This window comes from Choloepus didactylus, chromosome 4, assembly GCF_015220235.1.
Source record: "Choloepus didactylus isolate mChoDid1 chromosome 4, mChoDid1.pri, whole genome shotgun sequence".
NCBI classification, from domain to species: domain Eukaryota; kingdom Metazoa; phylum Chordata; class Mammalia; order Pilosa; family Megalonychidae; genus Choloepus; species Choloepus didactylus.
Genome location: NC_051310.1, coordinates 166688906 through 166716833, shown reverse-complemented (window position 1 = coordinate 166716833; position 27928 = coordinate 166688906). Strand labels below are relative to the sequence as shown.

At 35.5% G+C, this 27928-nt stretch overlaps 1 long non-coding RNA gene across 1 annotated transcript; it reads right to left on the bottom strand.

The window, feature by feature from the left end:
* Positions 1 to 668: 668 nt before the first annotated feature.
* On the bottom strand, positions 669 to 27464 carry LOC119533508. Its single transcript, XR_005216642.1, has 3 exons — positions 27352 to 27464; positions 20552 to 20654; positions 669 to 744 (listed from the first exon to the last, which is right to left on the bottom strand). It is a non-coding gene; the product is annotated as an uncharacterized LOC119533508 (long non-coding RNA).
* Between the last annotated feature and the right edge of the window lie 464 nt (positions 27465 to 27928).

Genomic DNA, 27928 nt, shown 5'->3' with positions numbered 1-27928 from the left:
TAGGGATCGCTTGCCAACTAACAGACATCACTCTCCCGGGACCTGGTGCCATACTCACCCAGAAGGCAAAACTCCATCGGGGAGCAAGAAGAGTCCATTTCTCCGTGGACTCGGCAGAAGAATGCAGGCCCTTGATTCAGTCTAAGGGAAGTTGAGCGAGATGCCAAGACTTGGGGCGGGTTTTAGGGCGGCCCCAAAACCCCTACTATCACCACTACCAGTCCAATTATAGGAACTCCGGCCATTTGGGTTTTATTATACTACCTTAAATATATTCAATTTATTTTGAGACTTTATCTCTAGAAATTCCACAAGTTTGAGGGTACACTAGGCTTGCGGTATATTTTTCATCTGGCCATTGATTGAATGGTGGAGCGAGAAAGACTGTAGAAACCACTGCCTTTTGTTTTATAGTTGAAGAAATTGATGTCCTGTGACTTTCCCAAGGTCATAGAATAACACACAGGTCATAAAAAAGTTGCCAGCAAATAAAAGAATGAGCAAAACATAACCATCCGAATTTGTTAAGTCTAGAAGAAGTAATTGGGGGAGAATTTCCCTCTGGGATAAGATTTATTTCTTGCTTTGAAAACAGTTTATCTTCAATAAAGTTAACATATAAAAGGTCTTTTAAATCCAAGTTATTCTTTATTTCTTATATTACATAAGGTACTGAAGTTAGCCAAGGTTGCTTTTTAGCGTTATGATGATGCAGCTGCTGCCAACCAGAAGTACATTTACCGTCTGTCAGTAAAGAAAAACAAAGACTGCCTGTTAGTAAAAATCTGTTGGAAAATATTTTGTCAGTAAATCTGTCACAATATACCAGCAGAAATTCTTTTTGTTTGTCCCATGCCACCCTCCCCCCTCATCCCTCTACTCTTCATATCTTTCAAAGGTAAACTTAATAGACAAAAGCAGAAGTGACATTTCTAATTTCTCTACATACCTTTTACTCCTTAATTTTAAATAGGCACGCAACTAAAATTGTTTACTCCAGCAACTCCCTTGCATCCGAATGTTACTGAGTATAGGTTAGTAAGGTCTATAGGTATACTTCTTTCTCTCAGTAACAAATGGTAAGCAAGAAGGATGCTGAAGAAAACTTGAAGTAATCACAGACAGAGGAGTAAAGGAGACAAAGAGGAGAGGTGGAAATTGGGGAGAGAGGTCAAACCATGAAAATATGGGACTGATGCCATAGGTACCTACACCACTTATATAAGTTGAAAAATTCATACATCAGAAAAAAAGATCTCAAAAATACACAAAGCCAATTCAAAGGTGGAGCTATTTATTGACTGAAATGTTAAGTATTATAGGATGCCTACCCTAAAGATACTCAAAAAATTATTTCCCTAAATAATAAAAAAAAATTATAATTATGGACATGCAGCAACGTAAACCAAAATCAAATAAATCAGGTCTTCTAAAGGAAACACTAATATAAAGAAGGTGTGATTTCCAGTTACAGGACATGATACTGAGAAAAAAAAAAGACTTGAAATCTCATTTTCTCATAATAAAGACACTTAAAAATGGAAAAAAAACCAAGGATTTCAAATGATAATTTTCATAGCTGACATTATTTCCAGTTTTACATCATACATCTTGATTTAGGGACTTTGGAATTTTAGGACTTTGTTCTTCATTAATACTAATAGTCTAAAACTGCTTACCAGTACAAATATGTTCTCACTTTAATCCTTTTTAAATCATTTGCTTTTCTCAAAAAGTAGAGTATACAGTCTGTTATACAAATAGAAATCTGAAAAAGGGAATTGCGGACCAAAGCTATGTGGTTGAAAATGCTTAGAAATCTACAAATAAGAGGCAACAAAGGCAGAAAAATTTTAAAAAAACAACAAAGAATAAGATGGCATCTTTTAAAAATTGATCAGGAGCCATGTCTTCAAGGAAGTAACTTTAAACATCCAAATTTCCAAAGGGGGAAATGCTGAAAAACTAAGGAATTTATTTTATATATATATTACCAAGCCCTCTCAGATCGACTACTTTTCTTATCTAAAATAAAAAATCTAAGTGCTTGTTCTTCTGTGTTGGATAATTAAAATCACCCGAAGCTTTTTTCTTTGCTGGCTTTGAAAAAATTAACAAAATAAGATTTCTGTCAGGCACTTCAGGTTTTTAATTTAAATATTCTTCTCCACAAACTTCTAGTTCTTCAACACAACCTAATGAAGTATTAACATGCATGGTCTTTTAGGATCAAAAGGGAACACGGTCATAAAAAATGTTATCATAAGCCCAGCTTCTACTATCAGCAGTAGAAACTCTAAAACATTCAGATATTTGATGTGATATGACTTCAAAAGAACTTACCCTATAGAAGCAGTTACACCCCCTGCTGGAAATCCCTGATCATAACAAATTTGGCTTTTGTAGTTTCAACCAAGAACATAGGAAAAGCCAAATAAAGGACCTTTCCATCCCTGATAAAATTGACCAGAACTTTTACTTGTCTGATATAAGACAGGATTTTAGAGAACAAACTACGTCATAATAGCACCTTGATTACTGACAAAATACACAAAGAAGTTGGAGAATAATGGCAGCAGATAACAATAACCAAAGCTCTGAAATTTTATTATCTAATTTCCTACTGAATTTGACAATTTATTTCAATCCCCTATCCACAGCTCATCTCCCTGCCTAAATTTCTCTCTCCTTATCTCATACAGTTAGGACTATCATGGGGTGGGAGTAGTGGGGGAGGAGGGTAGAGGCAAGATTGGGTAGTATTCCAGCTAGTAGGCAAATTGTGGTATACCAATAGCCACCAGAGCCATTTGCTGAGTTAAGGTGCTTGAGAGCTTTCCCCAAATTTGTTTTATGGCTCACAATGATATTTTCAATATAAAGAAGAAGTGCTAATTATGTCTTGGCTTTTACCGGAGAAAATATTTTGACAAGAGTTAAGGTAATTGTGAGCATAGGACTGGAACAAGAGGAAAGTAATGCATTGACCTTCCTGGCATTATGTTCCGTAGAGCCATATTCTGTTGATTTTCCAGAATTGTATTTCAGACTGAAATCCCAAAGATGGTATCAGAGTCTAGCTTCAAAATGTCATGCTCTTGCAGCTCTGGTCCTAGGATATACTGAAATAGTGAGAGCAGCACTCTATTTGTGAATAATTAGTATTTTATAAAGATTATTTGTAATGCAGACTCCTTTTAAAGGAATAACAATTCATTCAGGTCCCACCGGCACAAATACTTTAATTAGACAAAAGTCTTCAAGTTATTTCCTCTCACAAAAGGAGGTATTGTTGGGCCATCTGGACACTCCATTGAGTTTTTATGAAAGATCGCAGCTTGAATTTAATCAACCCCAATAAGGTTAACCCCACGAAGCTAAAAAATAATTGCAAAGGTTGCTAACTGAAGGATTTGGATTCCCTCTTTGAAATTACCAGTCATTTGCAAATCACTACAATGGGAAACAGGAACTTAAATTGCTTGACTATTTAACAAGACCATAATTTTTGTGAACTTCCCTTATTCTCTCTTTTCAGACCATATTTAGATTGTGAGCTCCTCTAGATAGAAATCACAAATGAATTTTTGGCCCTATGCAATAACTAGAAGATAAAAGCTCAACAACTGTTTAATGATAATAATATGAAATACTCTAGGTTATGGATTTCTGTGGATTTATGGCTAACAGAAGGCTGTAGATTATACTTTGAAGTGCCAGCTGAGATAATCACTTTAGAAAACACAAATCATTTAAATAAATTGCTGAATTAGCCTGTGAAAGTTGAGTTAGGTGTCCTTCCCCAAGCATAACCCACACTTCTCCATATAACATATATAGTAAGTAAATGTGAGTTACTAGCAACAAATAAAACAATGGGTCTGAAACATCAGGGAACATTCTAAAGGAGTGGCACAGCATAAGAGTTTCTGGAATCAATAATAAGGTGACTAATCACTTCACAATTAAGTTTTGTCAGTTTTCCCTATTATGATAAACTACAATACATGGTAAATGTTTCCTTTGCCAATTAATGCTTCTGCATTTTCTTCAAAAACTTCTCAATTTTTTTTTTCTGTGATTTTTCTGATGGGCACACAGCTTATTTATTTCAAAAACATCTATTACCTGGTTGGGTATAATGGTACTCAACTTTCCCCAACTAGGTTTCCCATGCCCCTTCAGCACAGTCCGGGACAGGGCAGTACTATATATTTCTTTTGTTTCTAGCTCTGGTTCCTATAGGAATGGAAATTAAATAATTATTTTTATTCTTTCCCAGAAAAGCATTTAAATTAGGAATTTTGATATTTTACAAACACAAAACAACATAAAATAGAAGTAGCAAACACTCATAAAAAGCTATATCTATATGTATCTTATAAATGAAATTCTTATAAAATTAAATTTAAATGTAGGCAATTATCCAAAATGACATCTTAAAAATTATTTATTGAGGTGGAAAAATATCCATAATATTTTCTTTGGGAAAAAAAAATCAGGTTATAAAGCAATAAAAGCAGTATGATTCCATTTTTGAAAAAAGAAAATGTTTTGAAAGCAAGACAACAATATTATTGACTAATATGTTCATGGAGAGTTAATCTAGATGATAGGATTATAGCTAATGTCTATTTTTAATTTTTTTTCCATGAAATACTAAAATGATTATTGTTTTAAGCCACCAGATTTTGGGGTCATTTGTATTGCAACAATAGTTCACTTGAACAGGCAGCCAGGAGAGTACAACCTAAGCTGGTCAGTGGTAGATACAGGGTTTTTTTTTCCTTTTTAATTCTGTCTTTTTTTTTTTTTATTAGAGAATTTGTAGTTTCAGAGAAGTTATAGATTTGCAGAAAGTTCATGCAAAAAATACAGAGTTCCCATATAACCCCCCCTCCACATGCACAGTTTTTCCTTTAATTAACATTTTGCATTAGTGTGGACTTTGTTACAATTGATGAAACATTGTTATTATTACACTATTTAACTATAATCTATAGTTTACATTAGGATCTGTTTGTGTTGCACAATCCTATGTTTTTTAAAAACGTTTACTTTAAACATACAGCTAATGTATATTTTATTCTTTCTGCTTTTCTGTATTTTCTCATTTTTCTTGTGTAATGAAAGTTTGAATATAGAGGTGTTAAAAATTGAGGAAGAGAGACAATTGTGTAAAGCAGGCCAAGGTAAACTGTCTTGAAGCATTTCAACCTAACTCATATATCTCTTTATTTTCCTTTTTCTCTGCCCTTGTCTTTTCTCCTTTCTTTTTTCCCTCTTACTCCTACTTTAGATGTTTCTTCCTCTTTCCTTTATGTTTATTTTTTAAACTCTTCATCTTCTTTTCCTTCTCTTTTAATTATCTCTTGGGCCTTTTACAGGCCACCTTGGGCATTGCCTGGTTTCGTTGGAAGCAAATTCTGATGTAATGGAATGAAATGGTCTAGGCAAACGTATTACTGCCACCACTAGATTGTATTGCCCTTAATGCATTTTTTTTTCCAAGTTCTTACAGACCAAAGTCTGAGGCATATACCAAGCAAAAAAAAATACATTTTATTATACAAATGACTATTTTTACCCAGATATATCCACCAGTAGCATTGCCTATATTGCCACTGGTCTCATAGCACAGAGTCTATTTTTAAACTCCATTTTTGCACTGTGACTCTGTTTTTCAAAAACTTTCAGGTATAGACAACAGACAGTTTCTCCAACAGTGATAAAGCTGAGCTCTGGTCTTTCCCTTTGGGACCACAAGGTTTATGATAAAATGAGCTCCTTTTGGATGGTTTTCCATCTGGATTTGCTAACATTTAAGTTACCTTTGGCTTCCACCACTTTAGGGAATTGGAGGCTACTTTTCCAAGTTGGGGCACATCTCGTATAGATCTCTTTCTCCATCATATCCTCCTCAGCACAGCACAATCAATTATAGTTTAAAGAAAAGGTAAAAATGACCTTACTACTGTGCAAAAGAATGCTGGGGCACAAAATATGTGCAAATTAAACAGGGGTAGTGAAAAGACCATGGACTGGAAATTAAGAGACCTGAAATTTTATCTCAGGTTCTGCTTACTGTGTGACCTTGGGAAGTCATTGAATATTCCTGAGCTTAAGTTTCCTCATCCATCAAATGATCATTTTGCCAGTCTAACATTATTTAGTTTGAAGCTATTTTGCAGAGTTAGCACATAGGCCAGACTTCACTTTTTCCTAGTTTACACTTAATATGACATTTACCCACTCCCACCACCAAACCCAGAATGAAGCCATGTTGGCTTTTTCTGGGGTCCTTACTCTACCTCTTCTCTCAAAGAGAAAACAAAAAACAAAAAACAACAATACTTCAAATCTTGTTGAAACCAAGTTGATTTGCACTCCTCCAAACCCCATCCCTAAAATCTATGTCATTAAGTTTGAACCCCTGGCTTTCCTGGAACAGTCCTGCCCCATCCTTATTACAAGGTCAGCAGCTCTGAACCTCCTTTACCAAATGGTTGCCTTGTACTTTCTAAGCCCACAAGTTCCATATACTCCCCAAATTTACTCCTCACTTTGCCTCCTGAGCAATACAATCCAGAGTATCCAGTGGTCTACCCTGGGTCCCCATAACCCTGTTTAATAACCTATTCAGGCTACTCATGGCCTCAGCCATGTCTTTTCTCCCTTGGCCCTTTTACAGTTAGTCCTATTCCCACCCTCAGCCCCAGACAATCACTAATCCACTTTCTGTCTCTAAAGATTTGCCTATTTTGGATATTTCATATAAATGGAATCCTACAATATATAATCTTTTGCATACGGTTTCTTTCAATTAGCATAATCTCTTTGAAGTCCACCCATGTTTTAGTATGTATCGGCAGTTTATTCCTTTTTATTGCTGAATAGCATTACATTGTATGGATATACCACATTTTGTTTACCCATTCAACAGCTAGTGGATATTTAGGTTGTTTCTAGTTTATGAATAATGCTGTTATAAACACTGACATACAAGTCTTTGTGTAGATTGATGTTTAATTTCTTTTGAGTAAATAAATAGCTATGGGAGAACAATGGGCCATATAGCAAATTTATGTTTAGCCTTTATAAGAAATTGGCAAACTATTTTCCAAAGCAACTGTACCATTTTATATTCCCATCAGCAGTGTATGAGGGTTCTAGTTTCTCCACCTCCTGGCGAACACTGTTGTCTGTCTCTTTTTTTATAGTGTATAGCTATAAAGTGGTATCTCATTGTGGTTTGAATTCATTCCCTTAATGACTAAGGTGTTGAGCATTTTCTCATATGCTTATTAGCCATTGCTCTAACTTTTTGGTAAAATATCTAATCAAATCCTTTGTGTGTTTTTTAATTGGGTTGTTAATCTTTTAATAATGAAATTGAGTCCCATTGGATTTTAAAACTCTTTGAATGAATTTTGGAAAAAATTCTTAAGATTTTTATCTTAATGCAACAATGACTTTTATTTTAATATTTTCCCTGCAATACCTCCCAAGAAGCATTTCCTTGAATGTTAGCAGTACTTCTTTTTCCAAACTTGCAAAAATTTGTAAAAGACACAATGTCATTGATTAAAATACTATCTCTTTTTCTCTTCCACGTTTGACCTTCTTACAGCCAGTTTACTTCATTGACATGGCAAGGTTGTTTGGACTTCCTTTCTCCATTCCTCCTTACTCGAACAGGATCACTTCATACCAGATATCCTACTTGATTTTCTGGTAGAAACAGTAACTCATTCTGTCAGAAAATCTGGGTGAAAGACTACTAAATAGCAAGGAATATGCATCCTGATCCAAGACAACTGTGATCGCTATCTCAATAAGAGGAACTTTGGGCATGACTTCTGAAGCATATCTAACCTTCTTGTTCTTGGTGTCTAATTCATTTTCCGTTAGTGTTTTTGAAAGTGAGTTCTTTTAGGCCAAGGGAGTACAATTTCCGAGCACTTCAAAGTGATCTTTTCATTTGATATCTTGAAATAATACCATGACTTTTAATATTTTGCAGTGCAAGGTAACTTGTTGGCCCCAAAGAAATCATGTGCCACAGTGATTTAGGGATTAAAAAGAAAAGAGGCTACTGCAGTGTGGATGCTCACTTCTGATTTACTATGTGTACATCTGCAGTGTGGCCTGCAGGTTCATGTTACTGTGGAATGCATCCCAAGTGTCATTCTAATTCTAATAAAAGAACTCCGGTTTTGACAGTGTTCTGTATGTTTGCTTTGTGATGGAACAGGTTGCTGACATTTCTTTGAATTTACCTGAGGGTAAAACTCTTCACCCTCCCCTATCATCTCATCAGTTAACTCACTGTAATCTACTGCCCACAGCCCTCCATTCAGATATGTTTTGTTAGATAAATCATCACAGTAAGTTTAGCTGTTCACAATAACAGGTATTTTCTGATTAGATTCCGCCATGTCACCTGTAGCTTAGAGGGACTCCTTGCCAATCAAACATAATAAATAAATACTTTGTAAGTTGTTAAAAGGAAAAGTCCTCATTTGAAAATGGAAAGACCTGAATACAAAGTAGAAACATTTTAGGAATGCTGACAGCCTAGAGAGTCCAGGACTCTTCTTAGGCTCTCTATTCCTATTGCATAGACCCAAATCTTTAGTTCTAGTTTTTAGTTTAATTTTATTAAGAACTCATTGTCTAAAAGTGATATGTATTAAGAATAAGCTGGTTATAAGAATAATGATTTTTAATTTACTCTGGAACATTTTATATATGAGATAGATTGGTGATTTTATATATTCTGGAAGTTCAACATGATCTCAGATTTGTACAAATAAAAAACATATATATATTTAAATAGCCTGGAAGAAAATATATTAAGATATTAACAGTGGCTATCTTTGGGTGATAAAATTATAATTTTCTGGAAAAAAAAATACATTCATCATACATACTAACATATCTATAGACTTTCTTAAAATTTTAAAAAGAGGGCATTTTTAAAATACTTCACATACAAATCATGTCTTCTTATTCACAACATTCCTTAAAAATACACTGATTGGCAGAATACAAGCAACTATAGTTTTGGATCTTAATGGACTATCTCTTTGGAGTACTACCTCAAGACACTCTCTCATTCAACAACTATCAGTTTGCACCCACTATGTGCCAAATGCTATGCTCAAGCCAGAAACATAGATGAAAGGCATGATTCCTGCCCACAGTGAGAGCATTTTCATGTCCTAGGATTGAATCTTAACTGAGAAATGGGCCCATAGATGACATCTTTTAGTGAAATGCAAACAAGACTTTCAATTGCTGTTACACTATAATAGCTTCCTCATTTACAATTTCTTGTTTTAAACATGACAAGTATATATAAATTTATTTTTATGGGTATTATCTTATTATACATATTTATATATAATTCTTTTGGAGAGTGAAAAATTTGATTTGAGTGGACAATAAAGTCTCCTTAATCTAACTCACCAGCTAATTTGTTCAAATTACTTTTCTGATTAGGGTATTTTCAGAGCTCACAATCCAAATGTTAGAGGCACTTTAAATCAGCTCAGTCATTTTCTCTTCTATTGTCAAATTTTTAGTCTCTCATTTTTGTTTTTTGCAGTCTTTAGGTTAGCTCCAGGTGACAAAAAGATACAGCAGTCATTCTGAGACCAAATAAAGTCTTGTTTTAACTTGTTTTATTTGGGTTTCTGTGGAATTTGGAAGTCTGCAACTTATCCAAAGCAAGGGCATTCCACAAATTCCACTTCATAAAAGCCATCCCTCTTTCATTTACTGTTTCCATTTCCTTCAATGTAACTAAACTTTTAACAGGACATTCCAAGAACAGTGATGAAAAGAGGTGTTTCAAGACAAGCAAAACAATTCTTACTCAGTGAGTCCTCTTGGTGGTAGTCAATAGTAGTAGCAGTAGGAGCAGTATTGCTAGCAGTAAGGAAAATAATAACCACAATAAGTTCAACACTTATAACATTAACTCTTTTAAACAAGTTCAGAAAATTCCAGAGTTGAAAGCAGCAACATCAGTATTAGTTATATTCAATAAAAATAATATTTATTCGTAATTCTCTAGCAATGTGTGCTATTTCTTGTAGTGTTTAAGAAAAACTAGTTTTTTTCTGGGTTGCCAGACTTTTAGCCTAAAAATCTGAATTTTTCTTTTAAATGCAAAAATACATTGGACTCCAAGCATTTTAAATGTAAAGAGAAATTGCATTCTCTATGCTAGGAGAGGAGTTTTTAAGGAAGAACTGGGCTATATTCTGATGTAAGGTTATACCTGTGGCATCTTGTTTCCTAGGAAATACAGAGACTGGCAGCTCCCCACATATGGGATCAGTCTCTTTTGATGTGCGGGTAAAACTCATTAAAGTTAATGGGGATGAGGTACATACATCAGGGCAAACACTGAATCCACAGCTACAATAGCAGAGGAAACTCTGAGGACATTCTGAGTGTGAATGTTCAGTAGGATTTGCTGAATGGTAATAAGGGTTGTGGTTGCAGGTCCTCACTTCTCTAAGCTTGCCTTTGTGCAGATTCATGGCAGAATATTTCGCTCTAGTGATGTGCTGCTCACCATCCCTTCACGGAGCACAATTTAATGCAAATACTTCTGAGTTTGCTAATTTATGGGAAATAAGCACCTTAAGGGCTGAAGGAACTTGAATTCTTTTGCATTGGAAAATGAAAACTATTATTTTTAAGAATATACAGGGATGCAGTGAAGAATGAACAAAAGGAAATGGGCTTACAACAGCTATAAGACTGTAAAGAAGGAAAAATGTCCTGATGGTCCTGAGTTCAGAAATTAGATACCAGAGGGTTTTGCGGTCTTCTCTAGAGGTGTTTAAAAGCCAGAGAGAGTTAAGTATGGTGCTGTTGCTTAAGTCAGGGTAAAGGACTGGGTGGATATTCCTATGATACTACTCTTGTCAAGTAAAAATGCCATTAAAATAAAATGTTCTGTGTGTCTTAACATAACTATATACAATAAAACTACCTTTCATTTGGTAGATAGTAATAAATAATGCCCCAGTGGCACATTGTACCTACCAATACCAAAGCACTTATCATGTTGTACTGCCTCTGGACGACTTGTCTGAGCCCCAAGTCTCATGTCCATCTTCGCAACAACACTAGTGGCTCTTTGTTTCCACAGCTCATAAATAATAATAATAATAATGAAAATGTATAAGAGATTAAATCATTATCCCTTTCCAATATTTGTGATATTTGAATCATTCAGAGTTTTAATAGGAGAAGGGATAGTGTGCTATGTTCCCAGACTTTTCATATTCACTTCAAAAATGTGAATGATATTTTATATTTTGAGACTCTATTGATGGGACAAATACAAAACAACCAAAAAAACTCCCCCAAATTTCTTATCATTTAAAAATGAGCATATTTTGTTAATCCCAGAGGCGTGTATGTAAATTTGAAAAATAGTAAGTGGGCACTATATGTTAAGTCTCCAAACAATGCTTGGTATGCATATTCAAGGGTCCCTAGTAAAAGTCAGCCTCTCAGGGATCTGGGCCCACAAGCTGGAAACAACTGAGACCTGAATCTGTAGTAACTCATTGAATACATGGGCAAATAACTTTTTCCTAAACCTTAATTTCCTAAACCGTAATATCATCTATAAAATAAGGAGGTTGAACTAGATGCTTTCTTAAAAGCTGTTGAGATCCAAAACTTTTGTGATTATATCAGGTCCTTTATTTAGCAACCATCATGCAACGAGACTTAAACGTCATGTGGATTTAAACATCAATGTACCATAATATTAATATGCTTTTCATGCTATGTAAGTTATTCTTATCAAAAATTGATCAATATTCCTATACATTTATGTTTAGTGAACCCATTATAAATATCCAGCATGGCCATTTTTAAACAATGCTTTATCTTTTATGTTCCATTTAGTCAATTTATTTTTAAAAATTAGGTTTCAACATTTTTCTCCTTATAGAGAGAAACAGTGAAGTCTGTCCATAAGATCATATAGTAAGTCAGTGGCAGAGCTCAGAATGGAGCTCTTATTAGGAGATAATTACTGCTAAGAATGCTAAAAGAATCTGTTTATGTTCTCTTCATAATAATGAGTAAGTTATTGAAATAATTAATCACTGTAGGTGATTTTCCTCCCCCAAATCATCAGTTTCCTAATTACTGATGACTATTAACTCAGTATTTTTCTATTTTATGTGATTTGATTGTAATTGATTTAGATTGTAATGCTGCCAAATCAGGGTCTGTGTATGTTTTTAAATGTTGAAGTTGAACTATACCTTAAAATATTGAATATTAATATTACTGCTTATGTAAATGGTATTTGCAGGAAATTTTTGAGAATGAATGAATTAGTAAGATTCTAATAAGTGCTGTTTTTAGTAAATTTCAATAAATCACTGTGCTGTATAATTTAAAAATAAGTCACATTGTAATTGTAATGTTTATAGACCTATTTGATATCTTTGTTTCTTCAGTAATCTGATTCTAGCATTATCTTCAGCATTATAACTTTTCAGACCACGTTTTCCCTAAAGTGAGTTTATATACAAAAGTAACATGACTTTATACACACACACACACACACACACACACACACACAATCTTTAAATGCCATGAATATATCTTTCTCTTCTTGACTATTTTGAACTCTCGGTGAATATTTTAAGAACCTGCAGGAATAACTTTTATTCATAACTATATCATCATTTTAAAGCCTAATTATAGGAAAACATTTTTGTTTTAAAATACTGGGAGTCTAGAAATAAAGGGATTTCTACTTTAAGAAACTTGGGATAGCTGATGTTTTAAGAGCAACTGAGCACTTAATGTACTAGGGAGAAGAATAGCTTTCAATTTGAAACAATGGAATCACTGTCTAAAATAAATTGGTACCAGTTTAACAAGGGTTTGGTATGTTTACATTTTTCCCAGGTATGAAAATTACACTGAGTAAGAATCTAAGAGAAGCCATGTCAAGATAAGGTATGCATGATAGAGGTCCAGGGGTTTAGCTGGCAGTGGAAACGAGAAAAATATAGCCTAAAACACAAAGAGCTTAAGCCCAGAAAACTTCCCCAAAGCCATGGAGTATGGCTTTGAGGCCACTGTCAGCTCAACCCTTCCTTCTTCTCAACTGTCACACTGCTCAATGAAGTAGAGAAGACTGGGCCACCTTGGACACTCCTGTAAGGTGTTGACAGTAGCTCTGCTGTGTGGATATGGATGTATTCACAGAAACTAACTCTCCAAACTGGAGCGACTATTGCACCCTGGGTAAGTATTTACAGATTCAAGGCTGCTGATCAGTTTCTTCAGGAGGGCATCCCAAGATTGCTTGGTGGGGGAGTGGCAGAGGAAAATCTTCCTCAACAATATACCAAATAGGCAATGGTTCAGACACAAACTGAAAAGTCCTGCATTGAGTAAGTAGGGTCAGCAAAACCTAGACAGAAATTCACGAGTACAAATAGTCCCATCATTGGCCACTGCATTTGGGGAGGATACCAAACGGAATTCAGGACATAGCACAGATAAAAAGTTGAGAACTGCTGCTGTAGCTTTCAAGGATAAAAGGGAAAAAAGTTCAGAAATTAATTTCAGCTTTATATAATCACACAGGAAGCAATTAAATGAAACAAGACAAACTGCTTGTTTAGAAACTAATTTCTATGCTTATCTTGAACCCTAAATTTTTGCTAATCCTGTTTCAGTTTAATCACTTTTACAAAAGCACACACACTTAGCCATGCTTCCCAAATGCCACTATTAAGCAGTTTTACATTATATTTTGTTTTGATTCAGGTCTTATTCTTGCCTTCATCTTAACAGGTAAACCTAATGCAAATAAGCACATAACTTAAACAAGTAAACACAATCACAGACAAATTTTGGAATGCTTCTTGGTACCAATGTCTCAGAAAAATACAAATTTTTAGATTTCAGTTTGGGCCAATCCAATTCATCAGAGAGCCCCCTGCAACAAACCTCTACAATTGTTTCTATAGACTGTCAGAATCCAGTGATTTAACAAATCATGGATGGAAATTGTTGTCATACTGCCTTTGGCACATCAACAATAACCAAATCATGCAGTAGTTATTTTCCAAAGTAAGTTATAATCACCCTTAGCCACAAACTTTAAAGATTCTGAGTAAAATGACTATAGCTAAAATACAGACTCATAAAGTTGAGAGGGACCTCTAACCCATCCTTCTTCCTCTAGAATGGAATATACTTATAACATCTGAGAGAAGACTGTTTGTCCAATTGGTTTATTCAATCATTCATTTATTTTTTCACTTAACCAACATTTACTGAGAGCTAAATGGTGTGCTTGGTGTTGGACATATGGAGATGAAAGGTAAAACCCTCATGTTCACTGTTTAATGGGAAAGGCACACAGAAAAATCACATCAAATTATAGAATAAGCACAACAGAAGAATGTACAAGATTCTGCACTAGTGAGGGTGTGCCGGGTAAGGCCTCTTTGAGGAGATGACAACTGACCACTCTTGAAGAGGAAAAGGAGTGGGAATAGAGTACAGAGTGGGGATGGGCCAAGAAATGGGTACATGCTCAGAGGGTGTGCAGAGAGGGGAGTCGATTAGATTGGAATTTTTTCATTCCATGCTTTCATTATCCATGAATTTTTTTAATGATAAAAAAAATTAGAGAAAGAAACTCAGTAGGAGTCATTTAGAAGGACAGATGGCCTGAGACCGCACTAGAATACAGCTAATAGTTTTCTTGCTTCAGTCTCCAAGGTCTTTGGTCTCTCCTTGGTCTCCAAGGACCCCTTTTCCTCTTTCAAATTTTCTGAGTTTTGAAGCTGTGGCACAGACTTAACAATAAAAGTGATAAAGTCAACTTTCATTTGTGACCATAGCAGACAGGATAGGTGGAGGAGGGTGCAGGGAGAAAAGAGGAAGAAGTCAAGGAGACATGGCCAAATGGCCCATAACTTAAGTCACCATCCTTTCAAAACTCTATGGTCCTGGTTCCCCAATTCTCTTTGAATTGTATTCTACTCTCCTAGTAGTTGTAAATTTTCATTTGCAAGGCTATGATATGTCCTCATTCTTAACACTCTCTATGATCTTTTTAAAACATACTTCAAAACATGACCTATATAATTCTAGCCTAAACTCATTTTCAACACTTAAAAATTCAGAATTCTTAGTTGCTTCTCTTTCTCCAATACAAAGGAAATAATGGAAGCATTTGTACTAAAGAAAAAAAAAAAACGCAGAAAATTACATTAAATTTAGCAGCAATCACTTTGTGAAGTTTCAACAGAACTGGATTGCAATTGTCTAATCCATTGAGATGCATACCATTCCAGATTCATCTGTCCCTTCAAATCCATTCTGTGGAATATATTTTTAATTGACTACTCCATTTAAAAGAACTCCCTTGCATGTGGCTCAAAATAGAATAAATATAAAACAAATTGAACTCAACTTTAAAACAAATCTTGGTTTTGTGAGAACCCAAATATTAAGACATCACTAAAATTTTTATTAGATTAACATAAGAAGCTAAAGCTTCTTTATACTGATATCTCAAGGTATTTGAAGGATCAGTTAACCTGGAGCAGAATTCCAGCCTCAGAACAAACAATAATCAAACAAAAACAGAGTTTTACTAAACTTTGTAAAATATTGTTTTAAATGGCACTCAAAAATGGTATATCCTTTAAAACAGAAAATAAATATATAAGAATGTCTATTGCTGAACTATTTGTATTAAGGAAAAGGGAAAAACAAACTTCATGTTGATTAAAAAAGCAATGATTAATGTGTGCATGCACATGCATATATATTAAGAAGATACAACCAATTATCAAGTAGGGGGAGAAAAAGGAATGGTTAAATAAATTGTTAGAACCATGGTATGAAATACTCTGCAACCACTAGAAAGAATGAGATTTATCTATATGTACTAATGTGAAAAGATTTCCAAGACATATTATTAAGTGAAAAAAGCATTTTACTTAATAAATATATATATATATATAGTTGGATCCCATTTATGTGAAAAAATATATATGCATGTATATATACATATACATCTGTAAATTTAATATATGGGAAAAGGTTTGGAGGAATGCCTACCTGAAGAGGAAGCTGGGTGGGCATGGAGTGCAAGGGAAGAGGATAAGGAGATAACAAAAGGGAATTTGTTACTTCTTATGCTTTTATGCTAAGTTTTCACGATTAAAACTTTTTTTAAAAATTAAAAAAGAAAAAAGTATGCATCAATCCTTAAGCAAAAGAAAAGAAAAGAACCAATAGTCACAAAAAAAGCCTAAAATAAAGAAAGTTAGGGGCCATAGCACACATTGGGTAAGGGGTAATAGAAAGCTATCTGAGAAGACTTAAAACTATCTTGGAGCAGCTGCTTTTTCCTTTCTCAGTATCAGATAAGATATTTCCAAACTCCAAACCATGTAACCCCAAAGCGTAACATCTCCAATTGGTATGCATTGCAACTTTATGCTACACAGGTTGTATCATTTTGTAACGTGTGTCAAGCACGTCACTAAAAAGGCACGAAACATATGCTTTTTACCTGTGATAAATCACCTTGACTAGGTCACAGAGTGAACAGAATGCAGACTGCAGAGTTCTCTAAGTGCCAATATGAGCCCTGAAACATGGTGACATCCCTCTCATTTTGCTGACATAAATGACACACGCCATCAAAATCACTGCACCATCTCACATTTGTTACATTTTTGACAAGCAATTTTCATTCACTGATGCTTGTTCATGTATATTGGCACAAAACAAAAGAAGATGCTTCAGTTTCCTTCATTTCAAAAATACGAAGGCGTATTCAGCTATACTTTTTTTTATAATATTGGTAATTTCTAAGAATTGTTAGAATTAATGTAATAAAACATAAATAACTAAAACACCATAACTTGAATAGATATGGAGTTTTGTTCCATGGTACTCAACTTCACCTAGTGCTTAATTCCCTCCTTCTTTTCCTCCCTCTTCCCTTTCTTCCTTCTTTCTTTCCTCCCATTCTTTCTTCCTGTCTGTCTGCCTGTCTGCCTTTCATAAATTTTTATTAAATACCTATTATGTGTCAAGCAGTGTGCTGGGTACTAGAGATCCAAAGATGAGTATGACATAGTCCCTGCCCTCGATAAGTTCACAGTGCAGAGGGGGTAAAGCCACATGTAAACACATGTAAACAAGTGAAACAGAATAAAACATGGTAAGTGCTTAAACAAAATCTGACGAGAAAATAAATATATATTTTTTGGTATCTACTACATGCCAAGCACCATGTTAGATGTTTTACATCCATTACTCATATAACCTTCATGATTAATCTTCATACCTACACATAGGTATATTTACTCTCATTTTTCATACAAGGAAGCCTAATTGCAGAAAAATTACATAGTGCTAAAAAATTTCAAAGCATCTAAGGAATAATCAGCAGGTTACTAGGACCTGTTTCTGGACTAGAGCGCAAAAGTCTTGCTATCCACTGCCAAAGCTCACCTTTAGATACAGAAAGAAAATGGGCTGCTATAGTTCATTATAATGAAACATAGGGCTTGTTTTTTATCATTTTCTATAAATTTTAAATTTCAACTATAAGAAGACAACAGTATCATTTTATTAACTTAATTTGAATGGAAAAAATTTATAATTAGGCAACTGAATTCTTTTGTAAACAAAACTATTGCCACTATATACAGAAAACATAGGACTCTACAAATGTTATTACACGGCTTACTTGACCTCTATTTTACCAAATTTCTTTAATTTCACAGTTTATATGTATCTTAAAAATAGGAGATACTTTTTCTTTCCTTTTTTTTTGGACAGTATTTGTAGAGTTACTGTATCCAATAAGTATCCAGAGGCTTTAAAGGAATGTGATTTTTTATTTTTGCAGTGAATATGTTTTAAGCTTTGGGGAAGTGGGGGGGGGGGGTGCTTTTTACAGCTGTTGAGACTGAAGATCCAGAGTACTAACAAAAGGGTGAAAGAACAGGCAGTTAATTAGATTATGTTAACTGAGTCCCCCTCATAAATACTTTACAGTTCAACATTTTCTTTTCTGATATAGATGAATGATAGCTTGCTTGCATCCTTTTTTCCTTCCAACAAATACATATTGAATACCTTCTATGTTCCAGGCTTTGTGCTAAGTTCTAGGGATACAAAAATGAAGTAGCCCATAGTCCAACAAAGATATACATGTCAATATATTATTATTATATTATAGTAGTAGAGGTAATGTTCAGCAGCTACCATGTTCCAGGCACTGATGTATGTGCTTTACATGGATGATCTCATTTAATACTTTTAAAAACTCTGTCAGGTAGTTATTAATATTTTTTCCCATTTTACAAATGAAGACACTAAGGCTAATAGACATTAAGTCATGCATCCAAAAAGTGGAGCTGCTAGGTTGAACTGAATTTTGTTTACCACAAAATGCTGCTAGAATAGAGATATAAACAAAGGGCTATAGAAGCCAGAAAGGCAGAAAGGGCAATGACTGACTTGACTTCAGGCAGTCCAGAGAGCTTCTGTAGAGCTTTATCTTGAAAGTAGGAATAGTGGATATTTACCAGGTGGGAGAAGAGTAGAAGGGCATCCTAGGTTGAAGAAAAATAACATATGCAAAGGCATGGAAGTGTAAAAGGGCACGGAAAGGTTGAAGCAACAGTTCAGGACTGGCAAAAAACAAGTCAGCAGACCTAAAGCTAGATGAGGAAGGGTTTGCATGCTTCAACAAGGAGCTTAGGCTTTACCCTGTAGGCAGCAGAAAACTAAGAAGGGAGTGGAGTAAAAGATTGTGTGTATGTGTCTTTAAGATAATATTTGTGGCAATGTAGAGAGTGAGCAGCCTGGAGTACAGAGTCTACCTACAGCTGCAGCAGTGTAGGAGAAAGAAGGGGCTGTCCCGAGGCTCTAATTTTGGGGATGTCCACGTACTCCGGCAGCCTACACAGTACAGGATGGTGAGAAGGTAAATAAGATCAGGTGATAAGGGAAGCAATCGTGTATACACCTTATACTTGCTATGTAATTTGCTAAGCATTTGAAATGTATTATTTTGCTTGCACTTCACAACAGTCCTGAGAAGTCATTACTTCTATCTCAGTTTTACAGAGGAGACCTTTGAATGTTAAAAAACTTACCTAAGGCCACACAGGTGATCATTAGCAGCTCTGGAATCCAAACCACCCCAGTCTATCTCCGTCCAAAGCCCATGGCCTTCCCACATTATTTAGTGGTTCCATTCATCCCAGTTTGCCCTCATTGACTTTAAATAAAATGCCTTTGAAAGCCAAAGCATTAACACAGCAAACAGAGATGAGGAAATAAGAGCTACATAGCAGATCTATAAAATGCAGGCCTACTTAGGGGCTCTTTTTAAAAATACGCTCTATATTCTGCCTTTGTTGGCATACATGCTATTCTCCTAAAAGGGAAATTTCTAGAGATGCATGTGTCATTCGCATTCGTAGTTTTGCAGGCTTCCCAGAAAACTATGATCTGAATTAAAGGATTTAGTATTAAGGCAAAAATTGTACTTAACTTAATACAAATTCCAGAATCAAGGCTATTACCAAAATGATTTGGAGTAGGCTTTGTGCCTATATATATGCATACACACACACAAATGTACATGTGTACGCACATACGTATAATGTCTATTTAGAGACAAGGCTAGCCTGCTGCCCTTGGGACCTGTTAGCAAGATCTCATTCTAGAAACTAACTGCCCTTGATACCATATTTTATCAAATTCTACACCGTTGTGGGAAAGTTCCATTATAATCTTAATATCATTCATTAAGTTTTTCAAGTGAATTGAAAAAGATAATCCATGTGGCATAAAAATGTAAATTGCTGCTGTTGCTGTTGTTACTCATCATAATTATTATTATCACTATTTTTCTAATCTGAGCAGTCACCACCATTATCCACAAGGGGTAGACCCTGAAACCTTGTTTGGATGATCTAGCAGTGGCAGAACTTCAATGCCTTTGACCAAAGAAGTATCTTCTTTTATCTGAAAAGGGCACTTTTCTCAGATTATCAGATTGGCTCTCCTAACCCAATCATCATCATGTGATTTTCCTCTCCCATTTTCTTCTTCTTCTCTTCTTCATTTCCTTTAACAGACATTTACTAACTCTGATGACTAATTCATCTATTTATTCAACAAATATTTACTGAGGGTCTATGCTGTGCCAGACCCTGTTCCAGGTTCTGGGAACAGAGCAGTGGACAAAACAGACAAAAATACCTGCCCTCAAGAAGCTGACACTAGTGGATCAATCATGCCACACATCTCAGCCAGGATATCAGTCTATCCGGGGTCAGTGTCAGACACCCTGTCAGGATTCAGGACTGGAAATAGGCGAAGAGTGGGGAGAAGAAAAGACCAGGCCTCCACACATCCCCCCACCTCCACCCCCACCAGAGTCTGGGTACACACCAGCACTGTTAAGAAACATTCTCCCTCTTTCCACACTCACCTTCCTGTGATCCTTTGGGTTGTTACTACCACTGGAGTATAATAGTTCTTGTAGCTGGGTTATAACTCTTCTTTCCAAACAGCAGATGTCTCATACCAAGCACCTGGGATATAAAGTCTTTGATGAGGAAAAATCTGTAGGAACTGAGGGCATTTTACACTAAAATCAAAAATCCTGACTACTGGCCCTGCATGGGCACATTCTCATTGGTCTGAGAACTTAACTGGGGGGCAACGCACTCCAGGAATCCATCCATCTCCACCGGAGCCCGAAATGCACATCAACAATACCTGAAGGGCATGACCAGGGAGATTGAATTTGACCTACTTCATACTTGGGCTCTTTCTCCGTAGGATATTAATGAATTTTGTTAATCCAAATTTTCTGGGTGTTCCTAAAAACTAAGTAAGGAAACAAGATTCAAAATGATTCATTTAGAAATATGCTTTGATAATGCAATGCTGATTAAAATCACTACTTTTAAATGAGGGCATTTCAAGCAGATGACTACCACTTACCCATTACAAGAGCAGACACAGCAATCTAAAAAACAGGTAAATTAAACTCTCAGAAAACTAAAAAAAAGTGTTATTTTGGCCAGTGATTCAGCTTCTTTCCCTCAAACCAAACCTTTTACTAAAGGGAATAACACATGAGGAAAATGGATGTTTTGAGTTGCATTCCATATTTTCCTTTTCCTCTTTCTGGTGGAGGAGACTAATAAAAAGTGAAATGGGCAAAAGGTAGATAGGAAACACAGAAGTCAGGAGGAGGAGGACAGAAATAATCAACAAATGGATAGCTGGGTCTGAAACAATGTAGAATACATTGACTTTCCACTATAAAAGGTAAAGGAAGAAGCATGGAAAATAATAGTTATATTTGTTTAGGTAATGACAATAATTAATAGTTGCATGCTTTTACTATGCCAGGCCCAGTGCCTGCCAGGTATTTTATATCTGTTATCTCATAGCAGTCCTGCAAGGTTAGCATTTTTATTTTAAAGAAGAAAACTTGGAAGCTCAGAGAGTTAAGTAACTTTCCCAGGCCCACACAGCAAGGTGGTGGAACCTGGATTGGAACCCAAACTCCACACCTTTCCCTTTCACCAAAGGTCTCTTCCATACCACTCCTTTAAATCTACTGAAAAATATTACACATTTATCAAATGGGAATATGTTATGTCATTATGTCATTTTAACACATACTTAATGACATCCTAGTGAAATCTGTCAGATATCATTGGCCTATAAATGCCAAACTTAGTGTATACAAAAATTACCTGGAGACTTGTTTAAATTGCATATTCCTGGGTCCCACTCCTGGAGACTGAGATTCTGTAAGTCTGGGGTAAGGTCCAGGAATCTATGGTTTTAATAAGCACCCAGGTAATTAATCTAGGTAATCCTCAGATCTCACTTTGAGAAACAATGTCACAGACTTTACCCCAATCGCCAATTCTCAATTTATTATTCCCTTACCTACTCATTTGTTTCATTTCATTTTAAGAAATATGGAGCTATACCAATGAGATAGTAGTCTGGTATAGCAGGAAAAAAAATACAGTACTGTTGGGGAGATGCCTGGGTTCTAGTTAAAATTCCATTGCTAACTAGTTGGATGAACTCAAACAATACCCTTAAATTGTGTGGGCCTTTGTTTTCTCATATGGACTATGAAGAATTTCTGAGATTATACATTACACCCAGTTCTATGATTTTATTGGCTGAAGAAAGCCAAATTTTAAATGATAAGGATCTGTAGAGCCTGAACATTTCAATGGCAAAATGTAAGAAGCAGAGTCTTCTTTCTTTAAAAATGTGATAATACCAACACAGTTACTCCAAATTCCATGGGGCTGGGGAAGGAAATGGGAATCTAAAGATGGAAGCAGGTATAACTTAATTTTAATCTTTAAGACCATGCAGTTTTTTGCTTAGCAACTGATTTACTTCAATCAGGGAGTTACATGTGTCCAAGAATGCTTTGAGTATATAGTATTTCAAATCTTAGAAACTGAGTTTTTGCACAATCATTCATTCTAATTTTCAGTAGCATCTTGAAGTTCAATAGCATTTTGAGTTTGTTTTTAAACTACTAAAGAAACCCCTTGATTTAAATCAACACACCCCTGAACAGTGAAAACACAGGTTGATAATTGTTAATTTGCATATTGAATGAAGATGTTGAATGTATGGCATATGGACTGGTTATTGCTTATGGAGGCAAACTTAATAAGTGAAAGCCACACAAATGAAGTCACAGTTACAAAAGAGGAGGAAGACTGCTGGTGGAAGAACCAAGATACTAATGAAAAACTATGGCGGTAATTCAATGAAACCAACTTCAATCATGAAGCGAATTTGCTGCACCTTCAGAAAACTGTATATATATTTACCTCCCTTGAAATATCCCACTTTGCTCTGTGACTTATTAACACCTTCCCTAAGACACTAATTTGCTTCTTCAAACACCCTAATCTAGCCGCAGAATTTGATAACAAAAAGAGACAATGAAAAGGATATATGATTACATAGGAAATCTGAATCACCAGATACAAAAGAAACAATTTGTTCAATTAGGAACTAAGTTGAGATGCACTACTTATAGCAATGTTGAGGGAGACATTAATTTCACATTTTAGATAGTGCATAATATTTTATTCAGCATCTTGCAATGTAATTTAACAGCTCTTATTTAAAAAGGAACTTTTCAACTCAATCGATGCTAGTTTTATCTCCAAAGCTTTCAATTATACCACATTCCCAAAAGCATCATATTAAGTAATCTTAATGCATTCATAATCTTACCTAGCCTGCACAGCACAGTAGAGTCACTTAGGGAAGTATTATGAGATTATTGTATATGGATTGTAAGGATAAATACACTTTTCCTATGTATTTTCTAGCTATTTCCTTAGCAAGATCTCAGAGAGTTCGTAAATTGACTTTGATTTCTCTAGTTTATGATTTTGCAGCATATAAGAAAGATAAAATGTTTTCGGCTGCAGCTAAGGAGTACAATATTGCTACAGTCTACTTACTTATATTGCAAGGTAAGTGCAGAAGTTAAAATAAAAAGTTTCCTTTTTTAGGTCAAGAATTCTAAGGAAAACATTTTAAAAATATATTCCATACTAATTTTTAATAACATCTATGAAAGCTATGAACTAACAAACCAAAGGAACTGTGTTTCTTATTTAGGTTTTAAAAAAATTCCAGCCAATAACCTATAAATCCACACACAACCCAAAATATGAATCCCAAAAGCAAACCACTGATGAGCCACCAAAGACCAGGTGAGCAACAGGCTGTGTGCTTTAGGCTTAAGCACCTTCTCCCTTCACAACATTTGTCTGCATCTTCTAAAATGAAAACAAACAAACAAATAAAAAACAGTATGTGAGGCTGAAAGGGGTTGAAGGAACTACAGAACTCTCTCTACTAAGACAAATGAAGAGAATGACCTCAGCAGGCCAAGAGCTTCTATAATCTTTGACTTTCAGAAATCATCGGAATGCTACTTGGCCTGCAACATTTGCGTTTATTCACCTAATTTCTTAGAGGCTGTGGGCCCACTTACATAACATTGTGTATAATTATGGTCTAAGAATATCCTAGCAATGCTGAAAAGAACACAGAGAGTGATAGGCCTTGGTTGGAATTGTGACTGTTTTGTACTTAAAGAGTAAATAGTTTTTTATAGAATTGTTGTTTAGGCATTCTAAAATCTGACTTATGCTAAATAATTAAAAAAATAATAATTATTATTATAACTATGTAATTCTGGTGTCTGAAAGGCTAGGAGAAGGAATATCAAAGAAGATGAAATGAGTTAATAATAATGGCAGCTAAAACTTATCAATTGTTTGACATGAATGATCTTGATTAATCTTTACAATAATCTTTTGATGTACATATAATTATAGCTTCCATTTTATAGGATGAGGAATTGAGGCACAAGGAAGTTAAATAACTTGCCTAAGGTTCACAGCTGGTAATGGCAGAACCAGAATTTAACCCAAGCACCTGGGGTTCCATATCTGACATGTTTAAACAGTATGATATACTGCCTTCCAAAGGGCCTCTTTTGTTTCCAGAAACTCCAGTCCTGCAACAGTTAGCTTATCTCTGCCTACGTGTCGCAAGATACCAAGGAAATGAGATACTCTCCAAGGTAAGCAGCATAAAAAGTTCCAAGGAGATCTAAAAAAGGAACTTACATTTTTATTTTTGCTACACTGTGTTGCACTGAAGGCAATTTATTCTGTTCAGTACTTCAGGAGCCACACTATTAATTTTGGAATGTATTCTAGAATGGAAGATTTGTCCTGTCCAATCTGTTATTCTTTCCGATGGGAAATTCTCTGGCATTGAGGATAAAAAGTTTAGGTGAATATGCAAAGGAGAGGCTAAACCTGCTTATAATTGTGCCTAAGAGTCTCCCCCCAAGTGCCTCTTTTTGCTCAGATGTAGCCCTCTCTCTCTAGCTAAGCCACCTTGGCAGGTGATCTCACTGCCCCGCCCCCCACGTGGGACTGACTACCAGGACTGTAAATCTCCCTGGCAATGCAGGATATGACTCCCAGGGATGAATCTGGACCTGACATCGTGGGATTGAGAACATCTTCTTGTCTGAAAGGGGGGTGCAAAATGAAACAAAACAAAGCTTCAGTGGCTGAGAGATTTCAAATGGAGTCGAGAGGTCACTCTGGTGGACACACTCTTACGCACTATACAGATAACACTTTTTAGGTTTTAACATATTGGAATAGCTAGAAGTAAATACCTGAAACTGTAACTCCAACCCAGTAGTCTTGACTCTTGAAGACGATTGTTTCACAATGTAGCTTACAAGGGGTGACAGTGTGATTGTGAAAACCTTGTGGATTGTACTCCCTTTATCCGGTGTATGGATGGATGAGTAGATAAATGGGGACAAAAACTAAATGAAAAATAGGGTGGGATGGGGGGGATGATTTGGGTGTTCTTTTTTTATTTTTATGTTTTATTCTTATTCTTATTCTTTCTAGTATAAGGAAAATGTTCAAAAATAGATTGGGGTGATGAATGCACAACTATATGATGGTATTGTGAACAGTTGATTGTACACCATGGATGACTGTATGGTATGTGAATATATCTCAATAAAACTGAATTTAAAAAAAAGTTTAGATGAATAGAATTATGGCCACTGTGAACACATTCCCAAGTCATGAAGCTCCTTGAAAGGGGTTGGGGAAGACTGGATAATGCCCTACTTGAAATTGTGGGAAGTGGCTATAAAACAGATATCATTCTCACTCCAGTCACTTTGACTAGGCAAACCTCACTGCCTTGAGGTGCCCTAGGGAAACCTGTTGCTATCCCTGACCAGAGAGCCTGAAATGTCCCAGCAGTGCCTCTGTAGCGATGGGAACTTTGCAGTCCATCCCTCACTTCTAGGGACCAGCAGGGTTCCTCAGCCCCAATAGAGATTGTACGATATTCCACGAATCCTACACAATTTCTAACACAGGATGCATAGCCAAAGCCACTGTGTTCACCCCAGCCTTTCTATCCTGAATTTTGGGGTTCTGTGTTATCTGTACTCCACACAGATGTTCTGATCTGCACTCACACAGATCACCATGCCTTTGAAAAGTGACATTGACCAAATTCTGTTATCACCAATTCATTCAAAGCCTGTGGGCAAAACAGACAAAGGAATTGCTGGAAAAGTCTGTATGGACTAAGAGGGGTTTGGTAAATTATATAATATATAAAATTGCTGAAAAATAGTAATATCTTTTTAAAAGGCAGTATCCTAATTTGTAATCTCTTTTGTCTAGTCACAAGTTCATTCTATATTTCTTATTTCCTTATCCGGAAATCATCACTCTTGAACCTGTGGTAAGATTAGAAGATTGGGCAGATGCTACTTTCAATTTAAATGGATTTTTATGCCATTAAAAAGAATGTTTGCTCTGCCTAAGAAGAGTATTGACTATAAAAGTCACAGGCTCCAGACCATTCCCTATGGGATTTTTTTCCACTATCCTTCCAATTAGTCAGTCAATATGATGTTTCTCTAAACATGATCATTTATTTTTCTCTGGAGGGTTGCTTTCCATCCCGTTCAAGGAAGATGATCCTTGGAAAATAACGAAAGCTTTTTGTGTACCCAGTGCAATATTTATGATTAATTGCAGCCCCTCATGATGAATGACAAAAGAAAACACATTCAGTTTCCTTGCTTTTCTCACATAAAAAAGCATTTGTTGCAGTTTGATTCCCAGCCAACTTCCATTGTTTAGGCAATAATTAGTCAAATTATACCAATCACCAACAATCATAAGAGAAATTGCATAATTGTAATTTAGACCAATGACCTTAGACTTATGAAAATAGAGTGAAGGGTATTAAATTGCATAATGTGGCACCACAATTCTATATCTATAAATTCAAGGTTTTTATGTTAATTAATTTACAATACCTAAAAATTTCTGAGTGACAAAACTATGTAAGTCATAAAATATCCAAATAGCATCTAATTTCAAACAACCTGATCCATATTTAAAAAAAAATAGATTTCCATTCTCATTTAGATAATTACTTCAGATACCTCAGAACTTTGAATGTACTATGCAGCAAACATATATAAATTCAACTGTTTCAGGGACTTGATCTAGTTTAAAATTTTTGAATGACTAAAACAAATCAACATCTTTCCTAATCAGAGATATGCTGAATCTGTTCAATACCCAGTGTCAGTAGAGTTCACCTTAAGAAACAGAATGGGTTACGCATACAAAAACAAACCTCAAGTTGGATGCTTCACATCAACAGAACGATGAATAAAAGACTCTTCCAGCACAGTAGGCAAATTTCTCCTTTAATAAGCAGCCAGGAAAAAGCAATATTTCAATGTTTGCTTTCTTTCCTCTGAGGGAGAAGATTCACTATGACTTATTTTACTTCCTTTTTATTCTGCCCTATTTTCTTGGCTCTCACAGACAGCTCCAGTAGCAACATGACAAAACCACTTTGCACTTGCCGAAAGCGCCTTTTCTCTAAAACTCTCAGCTGTGGTCTATGCGACAAGAGTGTAAAACAGGGGAAACGATGCAAACACCGAAGTGTATCTTCTCTGCAACATTTTAAGAGACCCAGAATCATCTTAACCCGAGACTGGGAATGAGGGACACCAAAAAACAAAACAAAACAAAACATCCAACTCCCAAAGTTCATACATCGTGTCCTTGAAGCCTGAGACAGGACTTACTATTTTCTGAGCTTTGTGTCTCACATGTAAAATAAAGCAATATCAACTTCCTTAGGAGGACATGAAGAGTAACTAGATAGCATTTTCTAAAGATAATATTAATAATAAAACTTG